At 39.2% G+C, this 13,200-nt stretch overlaps 1 long non-coding RNA gene across 1 annotated transcript; it reads left to right on the top strand.

The window, feature by feature from the left end:
• Positions 1 to 337: 337 nt before the first annotated feature.
• LOC127806574 (uncharacterized) lies at positions 338 to 5,381 on the top strand. The gene is made up of 3 exons (XR_008024445.1): positions 338 to 1,103; positions 1,330 to 1,414; positions 1,724 to 5,381. It is a non-coding gene; the product is annotated as an uncharacterized LOC127806574 (long non-coding RNA).
• The last annotated feature ends 7,819 nt before the right edge of the window (positions 5,382 to 13,200 follow it).

Genomic DNA, 13,200 nt, shown 5'->3' with positions numbered 1-13,200 from the left:
AGAAGCTGAGGGGACCCTAGGGGTGGTTCGATTTTCTGTGTAAGGCAACCCTTAAGTGTTTTTGGGTCGAATAAAGGTCTCGTGCAAGCGCAGGGACGAGGTCGGTATTCCCGAGTAGCGATCGATTATTAATTTCGAATAAATTGAGATTTTGAGTGGCTTAAGAGTAATTAATTAAAGCTTGGAGGGCCCAAGAGTAATTATAAAATCCCCCAAGTGCAATTATTAATTTCTAAGGTGGAGTTATGTGATATATGGGGGTTTAATGTGTATTATAATTATATATATATAGGAGTGAGGAAGCTTCCTTGAAGCTTCCTTGTGTACACCTCTGCCATTTTTGTAATGGCCGAGAAGCAGCAAAGCAGGGAAAGAGCAGGGAGCAAGAGAGATTGAGAAAGGGAGCGAGATCGAGAGAGAGAGATTGAGAGAGAGAGCTCGATGGCCAGAAGGCTGCTATGGCCAACGAGCAAAGGCTGAGGGCAAGCAGCACCAGCGGCCGAGTAGTGGCATTGGGCGAAGCAGCTACATCGAGCATCAATGGTGGCTACCAGCAACCCGGTGGTGCACGGTGGAGGTTGAAGTCGGCAGCGGTTGGTTGCGGCGATTGCAGGGGCAGCTGCTGGTTGCGCAAGAAGGCTGCTCGTGGCTGCCATGGCCGATGTTGGAAGCTTGTAGTAGCGGCTGAGGCACGCGGGTAACTGGTGCGGTGCGGCCAGCAATGGCTTGGAGGCAAGAAATTGATGGCGAGGGCGAGCAAGTGGCAGCAGCGGCCGGCGTGCGCAGCCGAGTTGCTGTGCGGGGGTGCTTGGGAAGAAAGAAGAAGAAGGTGAATAGTAGCTGCGCACGCTGGAGAAGAAGAACAGGGGAGAAGAAAGGAAAAATTAAAAGAAAAAGGGAAAATAAAAATAAAAAGGAAGAAAATATGGAAAATGGGAAAAATAGGAGAAAATTCCCAAAAATTCCAAAAAGGTTTTAGAAATTATTTCGAGGCTCGTGGAGCATGCTGGAAGCTCGAGAATGGGATTTTGAGCGCAAGTGGCAGCTCGGGAGCCAACGCCGGTGTGGGCATCTGATCGTTTTTCTCCTTCAAATTAATTGAGGTAAATTAATTTAATTATATTTCATTATGTGAGATAATGAATTGTGTAGTATTAGTTGAAGTAAACCTTGGGTCGGGGTTGTTTGGAAATTATTGATGGCTGGTGTATGCCGTGGTTCGTTGTTTGGAAATAGTGTTGATGGTGATTTTGCAATGTGTGGCGAAATCGAGGGCATTGGGTTAATGCCGAATGTTAATGGGTTGGGTTTTTGTGTGTTTGCCTCTAGGTTCGACCGGGAAGGCGATAATCCTAGAAGAGCTCGGAGTTAAGGCTGGCGTTCTCACCGAGGCAGAAATGAGGCTTCGAGCCAGGTAAGGGACGGCCCCATGTGGAGGTGGCCTTGCAAGTGGGTAAATATGTCTGATAATGTTTTTATGTTGCATTGGCATGTAGTGGTTATATCTTGTGTGATGCAAGAACTAGTGGCCCTGTGGCCATATGGAGGACTAGTGTGGTGGGGGCTGATAGGTTGATGCCTCAAACCTTAGTGGGTTGTGAGGATGAGTGGACCAGCCTCATTTGCATGCATTTGGCATACATAAACATGATTATATTCATATTTACATGGATTGCACCTTTACTGAGTCTTTATGACTCATGAGGTTTTACCTCATGTGTAGATGATGCAAGTCCGGATGCAAGCAGGGATGGCGCTGGGAGGCCGTTGTGGCAACTAGCTGTGTTGCCTGAGTTATGTATTTTTAATATTGCTTGTATGTAGTCAGGGGGCATGGTGTATGTACACCTTGTGAGTAAATGTCTGTGTTATTGAGCTTAAATGTATTTAATTATTGTAATCATCATAGTGTGATAGATGATTGGGAGATTGCTTGTTGAATGTGGCATAGTCGGTAAAGCCAAGTTTCGGACTGAGTCAAGATCAGCAAGGTATGGTCTCATAAATCTCAATACTCAGTGAAGTGTTTGTATGCTAGCTTTGTGCCTGGGTCACCTCTGGCTTGCTATGGGGTGAGCTGAAGAGAGGTGAAGCTCACTCGGGTTTCGGGTTTTGGTCCGCTGGATTTTTCTTATTTGAGTTGGGGCCGATTCCTGAGTGGAGCGAAGGGAAGGACGAAGCCTAATTCCCACCTAGGGCGTTTCCTGTTGAAACATAGTTCAACCCTTCAGTTGTGGTTTGTCGGGTGAGTAATCCGATCGATTATTTACCAGTGGCACCCGTAAGTGGGAGCGGGTCGTTACACTTACATAGCAAGGTTCAAACCTTGTTCCTTTCAAATTGGTTAAACTTTTCCTACACAATCGATATCGAACTAGGATCTTCTATGGCTTCATCTATGTTTTTTGGTTCTAGATTTGTAAAGAACCCAAAAATTCACCTCAATTCATTTTATGCAACAGAAGCATGACATAAGATATTCCCAACTCTTTTATATAACATCCAGGCCACCTTCCTATAAGATACAACATAAAATAATTGCAACGCCCCAATCCCACCTATAAGTGTCAGGAGTGAATAATCTACCGAATTGTTCACTCATCATCAGGATTCGGAAGGGTTGGACTATGTTTTAACAAGAAATGCCCTAGGTGGGCACTAGGTTTCGTCCTTTCCTTCCCTCCACTTGAGGAGTCAGTTTCAAGATTTCGAAAAACATTGCAGCAGAAAGAAGCCAAAACCTCAAGTAAGCTCCATCATTCTTCAACTCGATTGATCTGAACCAAGGATGACTACCCCAAGCTTGGGTGATATCTTAGGTTGTATTGCTTAGTTCAGCTTTTACTTTTGAGTGAAATTTAATTTTTTATTTTATTTGTTCAAAATTCCTTAGCTTACATGCTTTTCGAGAAAAACCCATTTATTCATTTTCTCATCAGAGAATATCCAAGATCTCCTGGGTTTCCAAAATATTGGGTTATTTTCCCACGCCTAAGGGAAATTCTTCACATATCTATATTTTTCCAAAAATATAATTTTTCGTCGAAAATAGCCCAAAAATCCCTTTATTTCAAAAATACCTTTTTATTTTCAAAATTTCTCCAGGCCCTAAAATTATCTCAAAATGGCTCAAATATTTCAAAATTTCCAAATTTTAAGAAAAATTGGCTGGCAAGGCTAGCTGGCACACCCAGGGTCTGCACGGGGCCCAGCGGTGCACTGGCAGCGCGGGCTGGTTGCGCCCGACGCGCTTCCATACACCTATTGTGCGCCTGGCAGCTGCCTATTAGCTCTCAGCTGCTACCAGCACTCCCCATTTTCATTCATTTTGCCCTTTTTTCAACTTTCAGCCTCCAAAGCCTTCCAAATTTTTTATTTGAATATTTCTTCCATTTATGCCACAAACGCACATCAAGGGTCCAACCCAAATACACATGGTTATAACACAATATTTATACAAACTTAACACAAAATTACAACAAAATCATCTTGATGCTTCCAAAATCGCTTTTGTCTTAGCACATGAGAAACCTACAAGGTGAGGATGAAAATCTCATGAGTCATAAAGCTCAGTAAGGGTGTAATGCATGCAAATATGAACATAAACAAGAATATGTAATGCCAAGTGCATGCATGTTTAGCTAAGTCTCTTTTCCCTCAAACCCACCAAGGTTTGAGACATCAACCTACCTTTCCCACCATGTCCCCAACTACCTTTATGGCCATAAGTTTCATGTACATAGAAGAGCATGCCAAATGTAACATAAAAATTTTATGAAACATACTTACAAACAATGGAAGGCCACCCCTCATGGGGCCATCCCTTGCCTTGAGATTCTTTGATGCTTCCCCAAAGACTTCTTCTTCTCTTCTTTTCCTTTCTTTCTTTCTCTCTTTCTTTCTTTCCTTCACAGTGGAAAGCTTCTCCCAATTACTCTCTTGAAATTCCCTTTTTATATCTCTCAATTTCAAGTTCCAATCCTAGCCATTGGATTTGCTTTATGAGAACAAATATAATCCCTCCAAAGAAGCACAATCCAAGCCATTAGTCTTATTTAATCTCAACCATTAATGGAGAAATGAATAATTAATCTCCACCATTCAAGAAAGCACAATCCATGACACTTGGGAAGAATAAATCATATCCTTTAATTTCTTTGAAGTTTAAATCTCCACCCTCTAATCATTCTTTCCTTATATAAATATTTACACATTTGGCAATCCATGCCAACTTAAAGCCTTTAATCTCCACCATTGGATTAATTCCAATTTCAAGACTAAATCTTCACCCTTGGATTAAGTCTCATATTCCCATATATTTATAAGACTAATTTCACACATCACATGAGTGACTAATTTCACTCATTTTCAATATATATCTCCATATTTTCAAGGCATTAATGGAGATTAATTTCAATTTCTTTTTGTATTTTCTTTAATCCAACATAATCATAGCTTTCACAAATCAAGAATAACCAATTTCTTTTCCTTTTTGATTTATTTATATCTTCCCTCTCTCTTGGACAAAAGTTTGCCATGTGTCACTCCTTGACATTTACTTGGCTTCCAACTCTCCATCTTGGCCATCCATTATCCCTACCATATTTCAAGACTAATATAGGGATATTCTCATACATATTTATATCCCTTACTCATAATTACCATCAAGTCACACAAAGCTTGATTTATTCGAAATTAATAACTGGCATTTACTCGATAAAGACCGATTTCTTTCCTGTGCCTACACAAGACCTTTATTCCAACCTAAAATGCTTTAGGGTTACCTCACTCGCAAAATCAAACCACCCCTAGGGTTTTTTTGACTTCTCGAATGTCCCCACGACCATTCAGGCTTATACAAAAATTATTTCATAAACTATTCCTGATCTGATTTCTTTCAACGTCACTAACCTCATCTCGAGATGCTCACCAATCTTATGCCCTCTTCCCTAAACATCCAAGTCTCAAGGCATTCCTTTCCGTCGATTCGACCATTCATCACCTCATTCATCACTTCTTTCTCAAATGGCAGTGCCCTCCTTGGACACATAACACACAACCACCAAGGCATCTTTTGGTCGAGGATCTCTGCACATCTTGTAACACCCCCTCTCCTAGAACTGCCCGAGAAGAGGTGCTTCTGGGGAAAGTAAAATAAACTAACTGATAATCTGAAATCTGATACCATGACTGAACATCTCAATCAGCTGGAATAAAAACTCTGAACCAATACAAACTGAAAAGCATAAACTCTTACTAAGGGACAATCCCTCAACTGAAATATAAAATAGATCTAAACTGAGAAAACACTATAAACTCAACAGACTCCCAGACATCTTTTATCTTGAGCGGCTCCACCTACACACACTATAAACCATTGCTGCTAGGCCCCACATCTGGTACTCCCCTACTAGAACTTGGAGGGGTGAAGAGTACAAGGTGAGCTACAAAAGCTCAACAAGTAATAAGCTGGAAAGAATACTGAAGCTGAATCAAAGAATATCGATACTGATAAATAACTCACTGAACTTGTACTGAATAATCACTGTCTGATTGCATTCATAAAAATGTAATGCACATAAACTGTAAACTAAATGCAGGTATGCAACTTTGGCTCATAGGCCCACATAATCTGATAATACATACCTGTTTGATCTGAAACCTGCATACATGAAAACTGTAAGCACATACTGTGGGCAAAGCTCCTAGCCCCCTGGTTGCCACCAGGCGAGCAACTCATAACTGAGCTAAAACTGAAACTGATGGGATCCCCGCGGACAAGCCGCCTAGCGCGCATAATGCAATACAATGCTCACATAAATGCTGGCACACGATATGTAGTGCTCCATATAAAGTCATGCTCAATACTCATACCAAAATGTATGCACATAATCTCATAAAATAATGCTGATCATGTTATAATAATGCTGAATATGATATGATCTTCATCTATATATTAGAATACAAAGATTCAATGAACTATGATTTAGGGTATGGGTATGATTAACTTATCCTTCAATGTTGGAAGGTATTGAATACATTAATTGAATTAAACTTGAATTAGGACTCACTGGAAGCTAAATTGGATTTCTAGAAAAGTCATCTGAATATCAGGAACGATATCCGGATATGATGAAAGACATCCGAATATGAAGAATGCTCATCCGGATACACTGACATTCAAAGCAGAAGCTATTCGGATATGCTGGGATGTATTCAGATATGAACTAGGACATCCGGATATGATTCTGGTCATTCGAATATCTCAGTGATGCATTCGGATATAACTGAGGACTATTCGAATGCAAAATTCAACTTTTGAGGGAGGCATCTGGATATCAAGTCAGACATCCGGATATTATCTTGACCTTTCCAGATGTATAAACAAACCATCTGGATATCATACTCGAAGAACTTTAGATACATCCGGATACGATATAAGGTATCTGGATATTAGAACTTAGAGTAATAGAACTTGCAATCCAAAATGGATAAGGATTAATGGAACTTGCAATCCAAAATGGATGAGGATTAATGGAACTTGCAATCCAAAATGGATGAGGATTTATAGAACTTGCAATCCAAAATGGATGAGGATTAATAGAACTTGCAATCCAAAATTGATAAGGATTAATAGAACTTGCAATCCAAAATGGATGAGGATTAATAGAACTTGCAATCCAAAATGGATAAGGATTAATGGAACTTGCAATCCAAAATGGATGAGGATTTATAGAACTTGCAATCCAAAATGGATAAGAATTAATGGAACTTGCAATCCAAAATGGATGAGGATTTATAGAACTTGCAATCCAAAATGGATGAGGATTAATAGAACTTGCAATCCAAAATGGATGAGGATTAATAAAACTTGCTCATAACTTCACTGTTATACGCATATATATATATACGTCTCTGCTTACTGATATAAAATTTGAGAACTCAATGAAGAATTGGAATAATCTGAAAAATTGATATGAACCTGTAATGGAAGGGATTACAGGAAAAATACTTGCCTGATAGAACTCTTTGATCGAACCTTGGAGCGACCCTGAAAACTCTAGCAAGCTTCTGCTATCTCTTGGCCTTTCTGGTCTTCACACGACATGAAGAAAAGCTAACCTAATGGGCTTTATATATAGACATAAAGTCCTAGATCTCTTTCCTTTTATAACTTGGAATCCCTCTCCCAATTGAACTTGAAGACTCTCAAAACCTTCTCCTATTGGGACTAGGAGACTCTTAATCCAAATCCATCTCATACATGGATTCTCATTCTTCTTTAAATATACATAGTCCCACTTAATTAATAATAATACAAAAGTTATTATTAAAACTCTCAAATAATAATAAAACTCCAAAATTACCTTCATGTCCTTGCATTTAATCCACAAAATAAATGTCATTTAAATGCTATTTAAATACTATTCTCTCAATTAAAAATTACTAGTTTGCCACCTTGGCAAATTCTTTTAACTCCAAAATTAAATAAAATTAAATGCTACTATTTTCCTTCAAAATCTCTGAATTGTCACATTAAATAATTAATTGGCAAAATCTCTTAATCAAAACTTCAACAATTAATTAAATAATTCTTGAATAAATACTGGGCCCTCTAATGGGTCGTTATAATTTCTCCCATCCTTAAAAGAATTTGGTCCTCCAAATTCATACCTGGTTACTCAAACAATGAGGGGCAAAGCTCCTTATCTCTTCTTATAATTCTCACATCACCTCTTCCGACAAGTGACGTTGCCATTGCACTTTTACAAGAGGAATTAATCGATTCCTTAAAATCCTTTCTTTTCACTCTAGAATACTGATAGGCATCTCTTCATAAGACACATCTTCTCTAACTTCAAGAGTCTGAAAATCAATCACAAGCTGAGGATCTGGCACATACTTCCTCGACATCAAAACATTAAACACGTTATGCACATGGGACAACTGAGGTGGTAAAGCTAACTCATATGCCAAAGTCCCTATCCATCTCAAAATCTCAAACGGACCAATGTAACGGGGACTAAGCTTCCCTGTTACGCCAAATCTTCGCACACCTTTAATAGGCATGACTCTCAACCAAACATGGTTGCCTACCTCAAACTCGAGGTCTCATCGTCTCTTATCTGTATAGCTTTTCTGTCTGTCTTGGCTTGTTTTCATTCTTGCTTTGATCACTCGGATCTTTTTTTGTCGTCTACTTAACAATTTCAGGACCTAATAAAGCCCTATCACCAATCTCTTTCAAAATATCGACGATCGACACGGTCGCCCATACAAAGCCTCATACGAAAATTTCAATACTTGAATGGAAACTATTATTTTAGGCAAATTCCACCAAAGGTGGATACTCATCCCAACTACCTTGGAAGTCTAGAACATAAGCTCTCAACATGTTCTCGAGAGTCTTAATAGTCCTCTCTGACTGGCTATTTGCCTGCGGATGAAATACTGTATAAACTTCAACTAAGATCCCAATGCCTCATGCAAAGCTCCCCAAAAATGAGAACTAAAATGAGGATCTTGATCTGATACAATGCTGGATGGAACACCATGTAACTTCACGATCTCCTCAATATAAATTCTGAAAAATCTATTCAATGGATAAGTCTTCTTAATAGGCAAAAAATGGATTAATTTAGTCAAACGATTGATAATCACCTATATAGCATCATAGCCTCTAGTCATTCTGGGTAAACCCATCACAAAAATCCATAGCAACATTATCCCAGTTCCACTCTGGAATAGGTAATGGAACTAATAAACCTACAGGTTTCTGATGTTCCGTTTTAACTTGTTAGCATACTGAACACTATGAAACATATCTTGCTACATCTTTCTTCATACCACTCCACCAATACTGTCGCTTTAGGTCGTGGTTCATCTTCGCAACACTTGGATGAATAATGTAACGACTCTTGTGCGCTTCACTCAAAATCTCTTACTTAAGATTTCTATCATCGGTATACAAATACATCCCTGAAATAAAAGTATACCATCACTCCATAGAGTATATCTCAAAGGAAATTTTTCTCAATATCTGCTAAAATCTGTTCCAACTTTTCATCTTCTGATTGCTGGTTCTTGAGTAAATCAAATAACTCGGGCTGTATTCTTATGTAAGCACAACTCACAACTGATCTACCTTTTGGGGCTGAAATAGTTAAAGCACTTAATTTCTCTAATAACTTCCATTCTTAAACCATCAACATAACTATAGAAGCTCTTCACCGACTCAAAGTATTGGCTACTACATTAGCCTTTCCTGGATGATGTAGAATCTAACAATCGAAGTCTTTAAATAACTTGACCCAACATCTTTGCCTCATGTTCAATTCTTTCTGGGATAGAAAATAATGTAAACTCTTATAATCTGTATAAATCTCAACCTTCTCACCATATAAATAGTGTCACCATATCTTCAATGCAAATACTACCGCTACCAACTCCAAATCATGAGTAAGGTAGTTCACCTCGTGTTTCTTCAATTGTCTGGAAGCATAAGCATTAACTCAACCTTATTGCATCAATACGCAACCCAAACCTGAATGGGAAGCATTACTGTAGATGGAATATTTCTCTCCACTTCTTGGTATAGTTAAGACTGATGCGGTGGTCAACTTTTGCTTTAATTCTTGGAAAGCACATTCACACGCGTCATTCCATTCTAACTTCTCTCATTTCCTTGTTATCTTAGTCATAAGAAAGATAAACAAACAAATCTCTTAATGAATTGCCTATAATAGCCTGCAAGACCTAGAAAACTATATATCTCTTTCACTATCATCGGCCTCAGCCAATCCATAACTACTTTAGTCTTGTTTGGATCCACTGAAATATCGTCTCCAGACACCACATAACCTATAAATCCAATCTGAGTGAGCCAAACTCACACTTACTGAACTTGAAGTACAATTGCTCTTCTCTGAGCCTCTATAGTACTAAAGTAAGATGCTCTGTATGCTCCTCTACATTAGGTGAGTAATTAGAACTCAATTCATTCAATCCATGAAAACAACTGGAGCATTCGTTAACTCAAATGGCATCACCACAAACTCATAGTGTCCTTAGTGAGTCCTGAAAGCAGTCTTCTGAATATCATTATCTCTGACTCGCAAATGGTGGTATCCTGATATCAAATCTATCTTCGAGAATACCTTAGCTCCTCACAACTGGTCTAATAAATCATCCACTCGAGGTAAAGGATACTTGTTCTTCACTGTCACCTGATTTAACTTGCAATAATCTATGCACAACCCTAAAGATCCATCTTTCTTCCTTACAAACAATATTGGTGCACCCCATAGGGATGAACTAGGTTAGATAAAACCCTTTTTCTATTAATTCTTCTAACTGGTCCTTCAACTCCTTTAACTCATTGGGTGCCATTTGATATGGAGCCTTAAAGATAGGTTATGTACCAAGCAATAACTCAATAGTAAACCCTGCTCCTCTCCGATGAGGTAATCCTGGTAATTCATCAAGGAAAACATCTGAGAAATCTCATACTACTAGCACCTCAAATAACTTCCTCTTGCTTCCCTCATCAATGGTTACAAAGGCTAGATAAGCCTCGCATCCATCACGCATCAGCTTCTCAACTTTCATCACCGAGATCATAGGAATCGTAGATATAGGCTTGACTCCTTTATATATCTGAACCGGCTACCACGAAAGATCAAATTCAATAATCGTCCATTGACGGTCAACTCTTGCGTAATGCCATGACAAACAATCCATGCCAAGGATCAAATCAAAATCCCTAACATCAAGAATTTCTAAGTCTCCAAATAACTTCTTATCATGTACCTCGATCTCACAATTCTCAAACATTTCTCTTGATAGCATATGCTTGCTGAACTACCATGGTATAATCCACACTCTAAGCTTCTCCAAAAGCGTGGCAAATATCAACACGCAATTCTCTCTTAAATTTAGCATCCTTCTTTGCTTTAGTGGAGACCAACTCTGAGACCTATCTAGTCAAGGCTATAAACTTTGCCTCACTTTGGGCCACTGTCTTGGTACCTTACACCAACTCATCAAACTCAAAAACTTTTTGGTCCTTGACCCATGCTAAATAATAAACGTCATTGAACACTTGCTAAAATTCGACCCATGTGGGTTCTTGATTACCAACCTCTGATAGGCGGTCTTCCACCATCTCTTAGCATCGCCTCTAACCAAGAATGTGCTAAGTCGCACTCGGCGATCGTCCGTACAATCGATAGCATTCAATTCTCAACTGCTGCTGCATCTGTGCCTCCAAGGAATGCTGATGGTCGGAAGGCAATGAAATCCTTTAATAGCTAACTCCCTGTATCTGCCTCCACAACTAGAGTTGTTGGAGTGACTGGCTTATTACCACTACTACTTCCTACTTCTTGGGGAACTAGTGATTCCCTTACCTGATTAGTAACTAGGGTATCTATCACCCTTATCAATCCTACTAACATACTTCGCATCTCAACTATTCGCTGCAGAAGATCTCGACTAGACTCTCCTGGTGAGCCTGGTGTGGACACTAGAACCTCAACTTGCATAAAAGCAGCCTGACTACGAGTATGGGGTCATCCACCTCTATTACTCATCTTTCTGCATCATCACTTAGGGTTAAAATACTGTTAATTGGGCTAACTTATCAAACTGAAGGACACAAGTCCTAACTCTACCCAACATCCTATGTGTGTACTGGAGACTCCTCACAACACCGCTCTGATACCAATACTGTAACACCCCCTCTCCTAGAACTGCCCAAGAAGAGGTGCTTATGGGGAAAGTAAAATAAACTAACTGATAATCTGAAATCTGATACCATGACTGAACATCTCAATCAGCTGGAATAAAAACTCTGAACCAATACAAACTGAAAAGCATAAACTCTTACTAAGGGACAATCCCTCAACTGAAATATAAAATAGATCTAAACTGAGAAAACACTATAAACTCAACAGACTCCCAGACATCTTTTATCTTGAGCGGCTCCACCTACACACACTATAAACCACTGTTGAAAGGTGTGTTGTTGTGTAGGGAAGGGAGGTTGAGAATGATTTCCAGAATCATTTCTCCAAGAAAAATTGGGGTGATTTCTATTATTGGGATGGTATGAATTGTAGTTCTGATTATTCCCATAATAGGCTCCACTCTGATTTTGATTTTGTCTCCCCTCAAAGTTGTGTGAATGATTGTTATTAGTCTGCCCATACAATACCTCCTTGAAAGCAGGTAGGGTAGGACATTCTTCAGTTGAATGATCTATTGCATCACACACAACACACTTTACTTCCACTTGATTAACAGATTGCACCTTTTTGGGTTGCATGTTTTCAACTTTCTTTGTTAAAGCAGTTAATCTTGCATTTAAATCGTCACTCTCACTCAGTTGGTATCTCCCTCTAGGTTGTGGATTTTCTCTTGAATCAAGAGCAGATGTTGGACCAACTTCCCAGTTTCTTGTATTCTCAACCAATGTGTCAAAGAAGTGGAAAGCTTCTTCTGGAGTCTTCTCATAGAATTCTCCATTGCACATTGTAGAAACTAGCATTTTCAATTGTGGAGTGAGTGAATCATGAAAGAAACTGACCACTCTCCATTGCTCAAAAGCATGGTGCGGACAAGTGTGAAGAAGGTCTTTAAACCTTTCCCACGCTTGAGCAAAATTCTCATTTGGTTTACAGGCAAAGTTCATGATTTGTCTTTGAAGAGTAGCAGTTCTGTTGGCAGGGAAGTATTTTTTTAAGAAAGTTGTTTGCATTTCTCTCCAAGTTCCTATAGATCTAGGTGAGAGAGTGCTTAACCATATTTTTGCCTTATCTTTCAGTGAGAATGAAAAGAGTTTTAATCTGATGACATCCTCATTTACTGTATGGTCCATGCAAGTGCTACATACTTCCTCAAATTCTTTCATATGAGTATATGGATTTTCAGAATCCATGCCATGAAAAGTTGGCAACAATTGGATTGTGCCAGGTTTGAAGTTAAACCTATGGTGGTTGATGGGAAGAATAATACAAGAGGGGGTTGTCTGCCTAGGAGGATGAAGATACTCTCTGAGGGGTCTGATCATCTCCTGATCAATGGGATCAGGGTCACCGTGGTCACTACCACGTGCAGACATGTTGTGTGCAAGTGGTATGTTCTCATTGTGTTGAGACATGAGCGATTGATTTTCTACAGTTCTACCAGACCTAAGTATCA

Source organism: Diospyros lotus, chromosome 7 (genome assembly GCF_014633365.1).
Source record: "Diospyros lotus cultivar Yz01 chromosome 7, ASM1463336v1, whole genome shotgun sequence".
Taxonomy (NCBI): Eukaryota; Viridiplantae; Streptophyta; class Magnoliopsida; order Ericales; family Ebenaceae; genus Diospyros; species Diospyros lotus.
Note: the sequence above shows the minus strand (reverse complement) of the source record. Positions and strands in the feature narration are given on the sequence as shown.